Source organism: Cibotium barometz, chromosome 16 (assembly GCF_041138505.1).
Source record: "Cibotium barometz isolate CiBa-2024 chromosome 16, ASM4113850v1, whole genome shotgun sequence".
NCBI lineage: Eukaryota > Viridiplantae > Streptophyta > Polypodiopsida > Cyatheales > Cibotiaceae > Cibotium > Cibotium barometz.
The window spans coordinates 2103953-2117025 of record NC_141061.1 but is presented as its reverse complement, the minus strand read 5'-3'; positions in this window follow the sequence as shown (position 1 = coordinate 2117025).

The following is a 13073-nucleotide window of genomic DNA, read 5'->3' as shown; positions in this document are numbered from 1 at the left end:
ATAAATTTTTGCCATAGCTTCGCTACTATAACTGATAAATCTCAATTATTTTAAAGATAAGGCTTATCTTTAAGGGAATGATTAGAATGATCTTTAATTGGATCATTAACTCTTAATGGATTAAATCCAAATAGTCATAAACTAAAAGCATAGATTAAAAAAACTATTAATTTGTTCTCAAGCATAGATTAATCTTGGATTAAAGAAAAGCTTTATGAAAAGCTTCATTTGGATTGAGAATGGGTCATGAGTATGCCCATTTCTTAAGTGAGTGAGAGAAAAACCATTAGAATTAAATATAAATAGAATTTCATGTAATTCTTTACTATCATTAATTAATTAACTTTAATAGCATTTCAAAAACCATACTAATTCAGCTTCTCAAGCTTGAGAGGGGTTGAGAAGAGAGAATCATTGAGAAATTATAGAAAAGATCAAAATTCACTATACTTATCTTATAATTTGCTTGATTCTTTGTTCTCGGTAGAGGCTCCCAACAAATCAATTGGTTTAGTATGTTGATGGAGCCACCAATGGGGATTGAAGAAAGGGAGAAGTGTCAAAAACTAGTGAATTATTAAAGAATTCATAGTTCTTGGCTTAGGTGGAGTAGAGTAACAATGCATAAGACACTATATCTTTTTCAACAAGGGAAGGCTTCTATTTATAGGAAAAATTGAGCTCCTAACCAAACAAACTGATTCTAAAATTTTCCAAGTCAGTTTGGTTGAATTTGGACTAGATTTGGACCTAGTTTGGTTACTTTTTGATTCGATTTGGTTCCATTTTGATTTGGTTTGGTTCAAGAGATATGAGAGATAAAAATATCACATTATTTTTGAGTTTAAAACTCATTCAAGCATGTGAAATATGCACCTCCTTTAAAGAACTCCCCTTCCTTACATATGTGTCAAAATTTTATTGCTCATAGTTTTTTTTTACTAATAAACCTTGTACATTTTCAACTCTTCATCTTATGTGAAATATGCACCTTCTTTAAAGAACTCCCCTTCCTTACATATGTGTTAAAATTTTATTGCTCATAGTTTTTTACTAGTAAACCTTGTACATTTTCAACTCTTCATCTTATGTGAAATATGCACCTTCTTTAAAGAACTCTCCTTCCTTACATATGTGTCAAATTTTTATTGCTCATAGTTTTTTACTAATAAACCTTGTACATTTTCAACTCTTCATCTTATGTGAGCATTTACTCATATTTGGGTATCTTCTTTTACAATTTGGATTTATCTCCTCCCTACACATGGATTGATGCTATTGGCCCATAGGAACCTTAATTGGACCATAATCCAAAAATTTCTCAAAATCTAGACCCTTAGACTAAGGTTCTTTATATCTATTTCCAATTAATTCCAATTGCACATTGGAAAATTCTTTTTGAATTTCTATTTCAGGGAAACTTATTTTAATAAGATGAGTTATTTTTCTATCCAAAAATATTCATAATCTGAGTATTCTCTCTCTAGAATAATTTTCTCTCTCTAGGCTAAAACGGTTAGAAACAAGGTCTTTATATTTCTCAAGAGGGATTGATTACAGGGAAAGATACTAGACATCGAAAAGGGGTTGGGGGAGGAATCTTACACTTGTTGACAGGTATTTCAACGATCGAATCTTCATCTAGGTTGGGCTGTAGATCCCAATGTTCCCCTTCATCTTGAAGCGTGCCGGGTCTATCCATATTTGCAAATTGTGGTAGCCATGCCTTTAGTTCTCCATTGAGAAATCATTAGGAACTCAATGGAGTCTTCTTGGGCCCTTTAATTTGCCATGAGGTTATGAAAATGTTTAACTTTTTGACAAATAGGAGCCCGCCATGTAAGCAAAAACCATTGGTTTGTAAGAGAGGTGTAAGAGTGGTCAAAGGGTACACTTTTTCTCCCAAAAAGGGGGAGGGGCAATTTTACAATTTTCGGACCTCCATAACTTCTACATACAAGCTCCGATCTGAGCGGAGATTACAGATCCGTGATCTACGCATCAAGAGCTTTCCATAGATATGCTACATGATATGGTTTTATCCGCTAGATTTTAAATTCCATTTTTCCCCCCAAATTCAAATTCGAATAAAGTAGCCATTTTGAAGCTTCAAATTAGAAAACGTTTCTTCTTAAGAGAAAAGGTTTGACTCCCTTAAACTGCCAAATAAAAGGGCCCAAGAAGACTCCATTGAGTTCCTAATGGAGTAGAGAGAGAGGGAACATTAGATGACATTTTCAATAGTTTTGTGAGTTCCTAAAGAGAGGAAAATAATATTTAGTATTGTTTTATATTTTAAGAAAATAGAGAGAGAAAAGGTAATTTATTAGGGATTATGTATATTTTAAGAGAAAATAATGTTATGTTACCACAAATAAAGCTTTTAAGTAATAAGAAGAAAAAGGAATCTTTATGGAATCTTTCTAAGGATCGAGATTTTGTGTACCTTGCTATGGTTGGACTTGAAAGTGCGATTTGCTCTCCTTGTTGCTTTGCTTCTTGTGTGCCCAAATAGTGCTCTCTCTCTTTCTTTATATCTCTCTCCAGGGATTTCATTAACGTCTTCACAATTTCGTGATCACGTTAACAAAACCTATTGTTAACATATTAAAACTTGTGATCACATTGTATATTCACATGACCTGAGAAATGACCTGCCGGAACCCACTATTCCAGTAACACCTCCGGGCTTCTACCATTCCCGGCGGGCCCGCCGGGGTATGAGGTTTTCCCGGCGGGCCCGTCGGAAAAGGTAAAAGCCCGGCGGGCCCGCCGGGAAAAACAAGAAACACCGGCAGGGTATTATTCTGTATATAAACACTGCCCGACACCCATCGTACAACTTTTGGGAAGATAGTCCTTGTTTTGGGGGCGTGATATCTCTCCTCAAAGTACTTGTAGAGCTCTCGAGTTGCTAGAAGTGTCCTCTTGGGAAGAACGTCCTTATTTTAGGGGCTGTCGTCTTTCCTTGTAGGCACTCCTAAGGCTATTGGGCCACTCGTCCTTAGTTCTTTGAACTGGGGGCAGGGTGTGGTTCGTAGCTAATACTTGCGGAGATTTAGGGACAAATTTGGAGTCATTCAGCTTTGCATTTGAGCCACGTACGTAATCTACCTCATTCTGCTTTATGAATGGTTTGATGGAGCCAAGAGTCCTGCTTAGGGGCTTGTATTGGTTCTTGATACTTGATATAGTTTAGAGTAGACAAGGGTCTATTGTCCTATACTAGAGTATTGGGCAAGCATAGATCTTTGATTTTTTTTGTGAATGTTAGAGAAGGTCTATTGTCCTATACTAGAGTATTGGGTAAGCATAGATCTTTGATTGTGTAAAGTATCCTTAATTGGGTACAAAAGGCATCCTTCATTGGGGGTGCAATGTGCATGATAGTTTCGAAGTAGTTTTGTAGTAAGACCTTGCAAGATAGTTTGAAATAGTTTTGTGTTATGTGATGATCTTTTGTATTTGTCAAGATAGTTTCGAAGTACTTTGTCTGCAGATGTATGTTTTGTTATACGTGAGTGATTTGTTGTTTTTTCATTTGTGTATTCATTGTTATATGCTTGGTTGAATAGGTTATTTGTTGAGATGGAGGACAATGTTGGATCCAGTGATACCTCCAATAGAGTCCAAATTTCAAATAGCAGGAAAAAAAAGGCACCTGGGATAGAGTGGCAATATGCAATTAACGTTGGTGATCGATTCATAGATTGGGAGTGTAAGCTATGCCATGCAGTAAAATCAGGTGGGGCGCCTCGACTAAGAGAACACTTTTTAGGCGGACCAAAGAAAAAGTCATGTACCCACCCCTCTGCACCTATAGTGGCCAAACGCATAAGAGAAGAAATTCAAAAGAAAGATTCAATAAAACATGACACTCCTACCATTAATGTATCAAGGCAGCAAGAACACTGTTGTTCTAATCATCAAACTCCCGCTACATCGCCTACTTGTACCCCGAACGGCAATATGCAGCCAGAAAGTAATCTACCCAGTGCATCTTCTTGCAAGCAAAACTTTGACGTAGGAAATATATCCATGCGTCAAACTTCATTGCAAGAAAGCCTACGTCAAGGTCGACTCGATGATGCACAACTCGTCCTTGCTGAAGCGATTTACTTTTCTGGGAGTGCTATGATGATGGTGGACAGTGAGCATTGGAAGAGAGCATGGAAGAAAATTGGTGAGTTTGGACCAGGGTTTTCACCGCCTACGTACCATGCTATGCGAAATGATCTATTAGAGAAATGTTATGCGCAGGTAAAAGAATGTGTACAAAGAATAATTCTTAGCAATATAGAGCTTTCTGGATGTAGTATAGTAAGTGATGGATGGTCTAATGTGCAAAGAAAACCATTAATTAATGTAATGGTTATTTCACCTAGAGGTGAGACTTTCATCCGTGCCGTGGATTCAGCTAGTTCAATCAAAACTGGGGCTTACATTGCTCAAGTCATTAGCTCTGTGATAGAGGAAGTGGGTGCCAAAAATGTAGTCCAAGTCGTCATGGACAATGCAAAAAATTGTAAAAATGCATCCAGAATCCTACAGCGACAATATCCACATATTTTTCCGGTAGGCTGTAATACTCATAGTTTGAATCTTGTATTAAAAGATTGGTATAAATCTGATGATACCAAATGGTTTGCCTTAATCGTCGACACTGCTCGCCAGCTTGTGAAATTCATGCTCAAGAGACAGAGAGTTTTGGATATGTTTCGACCTCGCATGTCAGTTATGTTAAAGCTTCCAGCGGAGACTAGGTTTTGCACTCACTTTTACACTTTTGAGTCTCTTCTTAGAAATAAAGATGCAGTTTGTGAAACATTTACATGCATGGCATTTCATGACTGGGAGAACACTCAACTTGAAAAAGTGAAAGAGAAAATCAAAGTCTTGAAGGCAGCGCTTACGAGAAGAAGTTGGTGGAACAGTGTGATGGATGCATACCATGTAATGATGCCTGTTATGTATGCTATACGAAGCCTTGATCAAAGAGCGCCTAATCTCGGAAAAGCATGGATGCAATGGTGGACTGTCCAGCGGAGTTTGGAGTGTCCTGAGAAATTAGAGCATTCAGTGGTGGAAAAGCAATGGCGTGTACCATTCTCTAGTAGACAAAGAAAAGTTCTATTGAAGTACTTTCATGCTAGATGGATTGGAGCGCATTCACCACTGCACAGTGCTGCTTACATGTTAGATCCTGAATATTGGAATATGGATTTGATGTCCAACGTTGAGGTGGTGCAAGATTTTTATAAAGTGGTAAACACTTTCTATAATAATGATGATGATCGTGTACAGTGCACAAAGGAGATGACCTCATTTCGGTTGAAAGAGGGTTTATTTTCCAACTCCCTTGTTCAACAAATGGCTAAAGAGCAACCTGCATGGAAGTGGTGGATGATGAATGGTGGTGAGCATTATGCTTTATTGCGCAACCTTGCGATGAAGGTTCTAAGTCAGTGCTCTTCAAACTCAGGCTCAGAAAGAAACTGGAGCATGTATAAATATATTCATAGTACTATTTGCAATCGACTTCTTGCAGATCGAGCAGATAAACTTGTTTACATGTACTGCAATGAAAAGATCTTGCGAGACATCGAAAGCGAAGAGTATGAAGAAGATATGCCCAGATGGATGTACAATTGTGAAGATGTAGTAGACGAGAACTTTGATGTTGGACGTACGTTGTGCACCACCCTTGAGATAGAAGACAATTTAGACATTGACTTAGATGAGCTTAATTTAGCAGACGAGAGAGTAAACGGTGAAAGAATTTTGGAGCAAGATACTGACATAGAGGAAGAAGTCACTTCATTAATTTAATAAAAAGTACTTGTACAAATGATCATATTTGGAGAAATTATCAATACAAAAGTAGAATTTGTTTTTCTTAGCTCTCATCTTGAAATAAATTGCGAATTGCACTAGGAGTTGCATCTAAAGGTCCTGGTGGTTTACATTCGCTAGCCATACCGAACACTGTATAAATACCTTGATTTATTGGGACATTGCACAATGCACATGTGGAAGTATTTTGCATTTGTCTCACTAAACATATTAAGTGGTAGTAGTGTCCACATGGTAGTATATACTGGCCGCTCCACCCATCGAATACTTTGTAACATACAGGACATTGGGGGGTGGAGGAACTTGTGGCCTCAGCAGAAACTCCCACAAGATCAGGATGTATCAAAAAATGAGAGATGTGGTTTCCTTGGCGCACAGGAGCAATACGTGAAGAGATGCTCTGCACGTCTTGGCTGATCTTTGTTAGCTGCTCTTGAATTCCTCTATTGGCCGGGGGAGGAGTTGACGCTTGAGTTAATCGGTCAGCTTCTTTCTCCTTCTCTGCTAGCTGTGCCCCTAAGCTTTCTTTGACCTGGTTTAACTCCAGTCCGGCGCCCTCCACCATGAGAGCAAGTTCTTCTCTTGTGAATGTAACTGTCTCTTCACGTATGTCGTGGGTGTTGACAATGGCCTCTCTGGAGGCGAAGTCCACTGGAGTTTCCAGTATAAAGTGAGCATATAGCATTTTAGCAAAATACAGTGGAGCGTCGGCGTTATGGAGAGGACGGCCGTACACCTCCAAGAAAATGCGCTCGGCTACTTACAATGATGAAGGGCTTTCTGACGTTAGAAGCCTTTAGTTTTATGTAGCATAGGGGATGTCTTTTTGAGATAATGGGTGCCGTTGCCAACTCCGAGCTTTGAGCAACTTCTACACCTTCCTCCTTATGGGCGCTTGGATGGGAGGGTGGTCGTTTTTCTCTTGAGTTGTATTTTGCATTATGGGCTGTTGTTGGATTGGAGAGTCGTGCTGGTCCTCTTAAGTTGTATATTGACGGCCGCATGCAGGTGGTGGCGTTATGAGTGTTGAAATTTGAGCATAATGATGAGCTATGGTGGATCATACACTAGAATCAACATGATTAACAAAGTGATTAAGAAATGATTAAGACGTAATTAGTGAATAATTAGCAGATAGATTAATGTAGGCATGGATACTCAAAAACCAGCAAATTCTCATTAGGGCTATGCCTCAATTTATAGAGTTTACATCAAGCATCAAATCCCATTGATTTCTCCATGATTCACTCCCTGAATATCTCCACCTTTTGCCTGATTCTCTCCACCTCTTCTCTTTTCCCTGAATATCTCCCAGAATATCTCCACACTCCTAAATTCCCTCATGCTACCCATTATTCTCTCCCAATAGATTCTCCTAACCTTTTCACAGGTTCTTTCACAATTACATCTTCTCTTTTACAGCCTCTATCCAAGAGCTTGTTCCCACACACACCCTATTCACTTGTATATTTCAACACCTCCCCTCAAGTGAATAATCCTAGTACACCTAGACCCTATACCAAGTTTGCCTCCCCTTACTTGGTAGTCCGCGATCAGTGTCTACTCCTCCCCTCAAGTTATCTCAGCACACCTGGACCCTGTATCAAGTTTCTTTCTTACTTGACAGCCTGCGACCAGTGCCTCAGATCCCTAAACCCATAGTCCTTGACACTCTCTCTCTCTATGTGTCCAAGGCTTACTATAGTTGCCCGCGACCTTGACTAAAGTGCTCACACATACATCTCTCTACCACGTGGCCTACATCATCGGTGGCTCAGAGGTGGTTTTACTTTGTTGGGGCAGGTTACATTGGGTTGTGGGCTCTCTCTCTCTCTCTCTCTCTCAGAGATTTTCACATGGCTCCTCACTCTTTGGAGCCTCACATCTTCTCTTGTCTTCAGTCTTCTTGTCGTGGCAGCATCTCTCCACGCGTCCGTCTCTTCTTCCAGTCTTTTCGGGGCAGCTTCTCTTCTCGTGTCCATGTCTTCCTTCAGGTCTTCTTCTCGGTGTGGATCCTCTTCTTGGGAAGGGATATTCTTCTTCTTTCATGGCTGGGGCCATGAGCTCGTCCGTCAGGTCTTTTTGCTCCATGTGAGCAACATGTTTCAATGTTTTGCTGACAGTTCCTTTGGGCTTTTTATGTTTATCTTTTGTCATTATGCAATGCAAACCCAAATTTATGCGGGAGGTCTTACCTCTTGCCTTAATCTGGACAAGGGCAGTGTCTGTTCCCATTTTTACACTGATAAAATGTGCCCAATACATAATGCGTATAGCATTCATTCTCATGCACATTCCAAATGCATTTCTGGCTGTGAATAATCTTGAATTTGAGTGAGATTTACAGGCATTAACCAAGGGTTAAATGCAGAATGATGATTTTCACAATTTTATCAGCACAATTTTACCAGAAATTACACTAAATTAAGGGTAACCAATTTGTACGGGATGGTTGGAGTATCAAACCAACTCCGATTTGAAATCTGAAGTTATAGGGATCTGTATCAGATACCTAATGGTTAATTTGAACCCTCAATTGCACCAAAGTACAGTGATTAGCACTGATTAATCATTGATTAGCAAATTAATGCTCCGGTTTGTGTGCAAAAAACAGAGTATGCGGGGAGCCCAGATCTGGTGCCTTTGATTAGCAAATTAATGCTCCGGTTTGTGTGCAAAAAACAGAGTATGCGGGGAGCCCAGATCTGGTGCCTTCCACTTCAAATGAGCTCAAATGCTTTCAAAGTCATCAATAGCAATGAGTCTAGTAGAGGATTAAGCCAAGAAACATAAGATTTGACCAAATAATGAAAGCTTAATCTCTGTTTTACCAAAGTCACCTGCAGATTTGATGAAGAGCTTGGATCTCTCTGTAGACTTGATGAAATTGATTTCTGTCTTCACCAGCTTGTAGAGCATGCTTGATTACACCTTGTGCTAAGAGGAATTAGCTCAATTTGATTGGAGCAAGGAGTAATGTCAAAAATAGCTCAGAAAAACGGCGCCCAGTAAAACAGCGATTTCTCCCTCTTCGCTTGACGGTTTACGCTTTTGTTTGGATAGGATTGAAGAGCTTTGAAGTGGCTACCATATGCTAGAAGGGCTTGCCCTAATTTTTAGTGTGCTAGATGCTAGAGACCCTCCACTGGCTGGGGGTGAAGGGGAAGATGAAAACTTACTAAAAAACTTGATTTTTTGCTAATTACCTACTAATCCTGATTAATTCACTAATGGGCTCATAAATCTGGTTGATTCTAGGCATGGCTCTGATACCATGTTGAAATTTGAGCATAATGATGAGCTATGGTGGATCATACACTAGAATCAACATGATTAACAAAGTGATTAAGAAATAATTAAGACGTAATTAGTGAATAATTAGCAGATAGATTAATGTAGGCATGGATACTCAAAAACCAGCAAATTCTCATTAGGGCTATGCCTCAATTTATAGAGTTTACATCAAGCATCAAATCCCATTGATTTCTCCATGATTCACTCCCTGAATATCTCCACCTTTTGCCTGATTCTCTCCACCTCTTCTCTTTTCCCTGAATATCTCCCAGAATATCTCCACACTCCTAAATTCCCTCATGCTACCCATTATTCTCTCCCAATAGATTCTCCTAACCTTTTCACAGGTTCTTTCACAATTACATCTTCTCTTTTACAGCCTCTATCCAAGAGCTTGTTCCCACACACACCCTATTCACTTGTATATTTCAACAATGAGGGGGTCGCCTGATCTGCACTAAGATTCGATGCTGGCTCACTATCTTCATCTTCACAATATCCCCCACTTGGAGCTTGTAGTAGAGCGGGCGAACTTTTTCCATCCTTTGCAAATGAAGCTCCCACTGCTCGGATGTTTTAGCCCTACTTTCCACACCTGCCCGATCTCTTCCTCCAACTCAATGTCTCCGCCCACACCTAGATCCAGGCAAGCTTTAGTGACAGAGAGTTGCAACCGCTGCAAGACATCAAATAGCACGACCTTAATGCAAGCAAAATGGAAGTGGAAAACTAGTCTGCAAAAATGGCAGCCGGAGGGTTTACCAAATAGGGTGCATTGTGAGACCCTCTTCTTGTGTCTGTTTGGGTTAGCACTTTTTTGAAACAGTAAGGAAATTCTCTCTTCTTTCCCGTAGAAGTTTGACACAGCATATAACAATGAATACATATAACAGTGATTTGTTGTAAGGAAATTCTCTCTTCTTCCATCTTCCCTTCTTAATCTTGCCATCTGGACATGGCCATATTTCCTTTATCATCTCTGTGGTTACGCACTCCCAAAGGGCCCCCCAGGCCCATATATATAGGAAATTGTACCCCGCCGGGCTAGATGACGACCCCGCAGGGACCCGCCGGGTTTTGCTGTGTCCCGGCGGGCCCGCCGGGTATAGCAAAAGCCCGGCGGGATTTTATCCGGTTACCAGGTCGCTTGCTACCGGCTTTTTTGAGAACATGTTAACATGTGAACATGTTAATAACATGTTAACACATGTTATTAACAAAAAAAATTTTGTGATCACGTGAATATAAAATCAGAGTCTCTCTCTCTCACAATGTGAGGTGACCAAATGAGCCTCTCAACTTCTTATGTAGCCTCATAGCTCCAAAAATAGTAGTTATTTAGTGTTTTATTTCTAGGGTTTCTTAATCAAGTCCCACCTTAATTATGTATTAAGTTTAATGACTTTCTATATGATGGCCACATGGGCTATTAGGTTCTCATTTCTCATTTGTTAGACAAGGATAAAGATACGAGGAGAGACCTTCCGTTGGTCATTTTCCCTACACAAATGGGTGGAAGCTCATCCCCTACCACCGCATCACATTCAAAGGGTCTCTCATTCTCATCCTATTCCTTGTCTCCTAGGGTTAAAAAAACTGAAAATAGAGATAGAGAAGTGGAAACTCCAAGCCATGGGCAATCACCAAGCTTATCTTTTACATCATATGAAGGTACGAGCACAAGGAGTCCTTACTTTTCTTCTCCAAGTAAAGCCTCCACAACACAACAAGCAACAAATGATGGTAGTGATGAACATGATGCCTTGGATACCATTCAGCAGTTGACATCATCTCCAATGTATGGAGGTAGTAAGACCTACCATGGGTTGAAGAAAAAAACATTCTTGTGTGTAGATAGACAATTAAGGGATGCAGTTAAAATAGAATGTTGTAAGCAAAATGTCTAGCAAAGTTTGGATTGCAAAAGTTAAAGGCATTACGAACACGCTATTTTTACACGAGCAGTGGAGAGCAAGATGCACTTCTTAGTGGTTTGCTAATACCTTGTTTGCATGCAAAATTTGAATATAGCCTTGCCTTTGATTTGGTATGTAGGATAGCCTTTAAGGTTTCTTTGAGTCTTGGAAATGTACGGTTTGAGAGGGTGAAGTGCAGGACCAAAAAATGGGGCACACCGAAATCGTTAGATCCTTTATTATCCATAGGTCCAATGGGGCAAAATGCTTTAACATGGCTTCATTGTTATTTTAAGTATCATGTAGAATATGCCCACAACAAGAAGGTTTAACTTATCTGACAATTTTACAAGATCAGCTCGGTATTCTCATTGTATAGAGGTGCATTGCCAAGCATATTATATTTGCAGCTAGATAACACTACAAGAGAGAATAAGAATCAAATAGTTCTTGGATACCTAAGCATGTTGGTTTCCTTAGGGGTGTTTAAGAAAGTGAAAGTGAATTTTCTACTTGTGGGTCACACTCATGACCACATTGATCCGATGTTTAGCACATTTTCAAAAAATTATCTCGCCACAATGCATTACTTTGCCGACCATGATGACACTTATAGAGAAAGCTTACACACCAAAGCCAATGGTAGAGCATTGGAAGGAGACAATGGATTTCAATTTTTTTGTTAATGGGCCAAGGATAGAAAAAAGGAGGTGCTTGGAGCAGTTGAATGATCTAAGTCATCAACATGCCTTTCTGATTAAACCTGTAGAAGAAAATGGTCAAACTTTATTATATGGAAAGATTTTCTCTACTGATGGAGAGTGGCTTCCTTCAAGTGGCCTTAAAGTTCTCAAATTTATTCCAGACATGGTTATGCAAGCTTCAAAAATGGCACCCTTGGAAAGCTTAAAGGAAGAAAAGAAGGCAAACAAGGTAGGTCGTGCTATGGACTTTCAAAGGTGCATTGTAGAGAGAAGATCACTAATCGAGAAGGCAAAACAGTATGCAGGAGAGCAAGATGTAAAATGGTGGGACACGTTCTTTGAACAACAAGAAGAAATACTTGAAAGGAATATCAATAACTCATGGAATCTAGCTAGTTCTTTTCAGTGGCCAACTCTTGCTGAAAAAACCACTTATTTTGCAGTACCAATTCCAACAGAGATCGATAAACTTCTTCATGGGGAAGCAAGAGAGATGTACATAGGAGCCAGGCAATCGAAAGAAAGGTGAAAAAGAATTCAAGAGATGTGGAGTGGTGATCCACAAGCCATAAAAGAGGGTACCCTTATTGCTACCCTAGCTGAGGATGATGCTTTAAAACATCCGTTTTGGATTGGCAAGGTAATAGCTATCAAACAAAGATGAAATTGGTGAGAACAACTCATGCAAATGCATTTGAGGGAAAGTATAGCTTGGAAATGGTAAATACAACAAAAGGAAAGGGCAAGCGCAAGAGGGGAAAGAACACAGCTAGCACTAGTGTACTACCACTTAATAAGGTAGATATTTTGGTGTATGACTTTACTCTCACAAAAGCAGGCTACTTTTGAGAAAGTCAACCATTTCTATTTTACAAGAGAATATCCCTTGCTTCAATAACTCTGAGCTTGGTAACACATCCTCGCGCGTGCTAACACGATAGCAAACCCAAGGAGTCTTAGCTTCATGTGTACACATAGAAGAAAAAAATATCTTTGTGGATAGTGATGAAGAGGATGCCTCGTCTACCTCCTCAGGGGAAGGCACACCAACAAGTGATGGTGATGGTATAGGTAGCAGTGATTCTGGATTGAAGATGTCAATGACAAATGGTCTGTATTTTGGTATATTTTTTAATACTTATTGCCTTTTGTAATGAGGCCTAACATTATAGAGAAGACATAAAGCATAAAAACCATTTTAAAACCATAAAAATTCATAAAATAATTGAAAGAAAGAAGAACCACCAACTTACTAATGACTTTGATAGCTTTCCTTTGGCTTGATGGTTTGAGGGTTCAACTCTTG